Genomic DNA, 4,171 nt, shown 5'->3' on the forward strand with positions numbered 1-4,171 from the left:
ATTTTTTCCTTCATTTCAACTTTGTTGAATCTGGCAATTATGTGTCTTGGAGTTGCTCTTCTCGAGGAGTATCTTTGTGGTGTTCTCTGTATTTCCTGAATTTGAATGTTGGCCTGACCTACTAGGTTGGGGAAGTTCTCCTGGATGATATCCTGAAGAGTGTTTTCCAACTTGGTTCCATTTTCCCCCTCACTTTCAGGCACCCAAATCAGACGTAGATTTGGTCTTTTGACATAATCCCATACTTCTTGCAGGCTTTGTTCATTTCTTTTTCTTCTTTTTTCTTTTGGTTTCTCTTCTCACTTCATTTCATTCATTTGATCCTCAATCGCTGATACTCTTTCTTCCAGTTGATCGGGTCGGTTACTGAAGCTTGTGCATTTGTCACGTATTTCTCGTGTCATGGTTTTCATCTCTGTCATTTCGTTTATGACCTTCTCTGCATTAATTATTCTAGCTGTCAATTCTTTCACTCTTTTTTCAAGATTTTTAGTTTCTTTGTGCTGGGTACATAATTCCTCCTTTAGCTCCGAGAAGTTTGATTGACTGAAGCCTTCTTCTCTCTTCTCGTCAAATCATTCTCTGACCAGCTTTGATCTGTTGCTGGCGCTGGGTTGCGCTCCTTTGCAGGGGGAATTGCCCTCTTATTTTTTGAATTTCCAGCTTTTCTGCCCTGCTTTTTCCCCATCTTTGTGGTTTTATCTCCCTCTGGTCTTTGATAATGGTGGCGTACTGATGGGGTTTTGGTATAGGTGTCCTTCCTGTTTGATAGTTTTCCTTCTAACAGTCAGGACCCTCAGCTGTAGATCTGTTGGAGATTGCTTGAGGTCCACTCCAGACCCTGTTTGCCTGGGTATCAGCAGCAGAGGTTGCAGAAGATAGAATTTTGCTGAACAGTGAGTGTACCTGTCTGATTCTTACTTTGGAAGCTTCCTCTCAGGGGTGTACTCCACCCTGTGAGGTGTGGGGTGTCAGACTGCCCCTAGTGGGGGATGTCTCCCAGTTAGGCTACTCAGGGGTCACGGACCCACGTGAGCAGGCAGTCTGTCCCTTCTCAGATCTCAACCTCCCTGTTGGGAGATCCACTGCTCTCTTCAAAGCTGTCAGACAGAGTCGTTTGTGTCTGCACAGGTTGCTGCTGCTTTTTTTGTTGTTGTTATTTAGCTGTGCCCTCTCCCCAGAGCTGGAGTCTACAGAGACAGGCAGGTTTCCTTGAGCTGCTGTGAGCTCCACCCAGTTCGAGCTTCCCAGTGGCTTTGTTTACCTACTTAAGCCTCAGTAATGGTGGGCACCCCTTCCCCAGCCTCGCTGCTGCCTTGTGGTTAGATAGCAGACTGCTGTGTTAGCAATGAGGGAGGCTCCCTGGGCATGGGACCCTCCCGGCCAGGTGTGGGATATATTCTTCTGGTGTGACTGTTTGCTTAAAGCGCAGTATTGGGGTGGGAGTTACCCAATTTTCCAGGTGTTGTGTGTCTCAGTTCCCCTGGCTAGGAAAAGGGATTCCCTTCTCCCTTGCACTTCCCAGGTGAGGTGATGCCTCGCCCTGCTTCAGCTCTCGCAGGTCGGGCTGCAGCAGCTGACCAGCACCGATTGTCTGGCACTCCCTAGTGAGATGACCCCAGTACCTCAGTTGAAAATGCAGAAATCACCAGTCTTCTGTGTCACTCTCGCTGGGAGTTGGAGACTGGAGCTGTTCCTATTCGGCCATCTTTAGTTGGGTCTCTTCATTTCTTTTTTAAGCTTAGTTGTAGTTGTTTTATGAATCTGAGTGCTGTTGTATTTAATGCATACATATTTAGAATACTTATTCTTTTTCTATTGACCACTTTATCATTATACAAGACTCTCCTTTTCCCTTTTTTTACTATTGCTTATTTAGAGTTTGTTTTATGTTTTATGTGATATATGAACAGCTGCTCCTACTTACTTTTTTCCCCATGTATGTGATATATCTTTTCTCACATCTTTACTTTAAATCTGTAGGTGTCTTTAGCCATTTTCTGTGTCTCTTGTAGGCAGAAAGTGGTTAAGTCTTTTTCATTGTATCCAATGTTCCAGTCTATATCTTTTAAGTGGAACATGTAAGCCAGTTGTGTTTAGAGTTAATATTGGTATGTGAGGTTTTCTTTCTGTCACAGTGTTGTTAGCTGATTTGTAGTCTCCACTTTGTCTCTGCTTTATAGGATGTGAATTTTGTACTTACATGTGGTTTTATGATAATGAGTATCATCCTTTTGCTTTCATGCTTAGAACTCCTTTTAATATTTCTTGTAGTGCTGATCTAGTGGTGATAAATTCCTTTAGCATTTTCTTATCTTGGAAAGACTTTTTTACCCTCATTTATGAAACTTAGTTTGGCAGGATATAAAATTTTGATTTGCATTTATTTCTTTAAGAAAGCTAAAAAGGTCTGTCTTGCTGTCATTCCAGGTGCCACTGGGGTATGAAAAAATACTCCTGCAGGTAGTTTGGTGTCTGCCTGCCGACCAGTTTTGTGCTAAAAACTCAGGGCCCTGGTGGCGTAGGCACCCAAGGGAATCTCCTGATCTATGGGTTGTGAAGACAGTGGGAAAAACATAGTATCTGGGGCCAGAGTGCACTGTCCTTCATGGCACAGCCCCTCACAGCTTCCCTTTGGTATAGGGGAGGGAGTTCCCTGACCCATTGTGCTTCCCAGGTGAATCAATGCCCCTCCCTGTTTCTGCTCGCCCTCTGTGGGTTGCACCCACTGTCTAACCAGTCCCAATGAGATGAGCCAGATACCTCAGTTGGAAATGCAGAAATCACCCGCCTTTTTGTATTAATCTCACTAGGAGCTGCAGGCCAGAATTGTTCCTATTCGGCCATCTTGCCAGTCACCAGCCGCCAATCTTTTATAGCTTGGAGGGTTTCTGCTGAGAAATCTGCTATAAATCTGATAGACTTTTCTTTATAGGTTACTTGGTGCTTTTTATTCTTTCTTTTGTCTTAACTTTGGATAAGGAAACCAAGGTATACATATACAATGGAATACTACTCAGGGATTTTGTCACCACTAGGCTTGTCTTGCAAGAGCTCCTGAAAGAATCACTAAATATGGAAAGGAAAAACTGGTACCAACCACTACAAAAACACATTAAATTGTAAAGACTAATGACACTATGAAGAAACTGCATCTAGTGTGCAAAATAACCAGCTAGCATCATGATGACAAGATCAAATTCACACATAAAAATATTAACCTTAAATGTAAATGGGCTAAATATCCCAAATAAAAGACACAGACTGGCAAATTGGATAAAGAGGCAAGACCCATCAGTGTGCTGTACTGAGGAGACCCATCTCATGTGCAAAGACACACATAGACTGAAAATAAAGGACTAGAGGAAAACTTACCAAGCAAATGGAAAGTAGAAAAAAGTAGGAGTTACAATCCTGGTTTCTGACAAAAGACACTTTAAACCAACAAAGATCAAATAAGAAAAGGAAGGTAAAGGGATCAATTCAACAAGAACAGCTAACTATCCTAAATGTATATGCACCCAATACATGAGCACTCAGATTCATAAAACAAGTTCTTAGAGACCTACAAAGAGACTTGGACTCCCACACAATAATAGTGGAAGACTTTAACACTCCACTGTCAATATTATATGGATCAATGAGACAGAAAATCAACAAGAATATTCAGGACTTGATCTCAGTTCTGGGTCAAATGGACTTAATAGATATCTACAGTACTCTCCACTCCAAATCAATACAATATACATTCTTCTCAGTGGTGCACGGCATTTATTCTATAATTGACCACAGAATTGGAAGTAAACTCCTCCTCAGCAAATGCAAAAGGACTGAAATCGTAACAGTGAAATCTAATTAGAACTCAGGATTAAGAAACTCACTCAAAACCACACAACTACATGGAAATTGAACAACCTGCTCCTGAATGATTCCTGGGTAAATAATAAAATTAAGGCAGAAATCGAGAAATTATTTGAAACCAATGAGAACAAAGAGACAATGTACCAGAATATCTGGGACACAGCTAAAGCATTGTCAAGAGGCCCCACCCAGTGGAGGGATTTGTCAGGGTCAGACCTGAAGAGGCACTCTGACTGCAGTCTTCCACAGCTGGTGTATTGGGCTGTGGGTAATACCTCTTGGGACCTGGCCGTCCAGCATCCCAGGCTCT

Source organism: Piliocolobus tephrosceles, chromosome 12 (genome assembly GCF_002776525.5).
Source record: "Piliocolobus tephrosceles isolate RC106 chromosome 12, ASM277652v3, whole genome shotgun sequence".
Classification (NCBI taxonomy): domain Eukaryota; kingdom Metazoa; phylum Chordata; class Mammalia; order Primates; family Cercopithecidae; genus Piliocolobus; species Piliocolobus tephrosceles.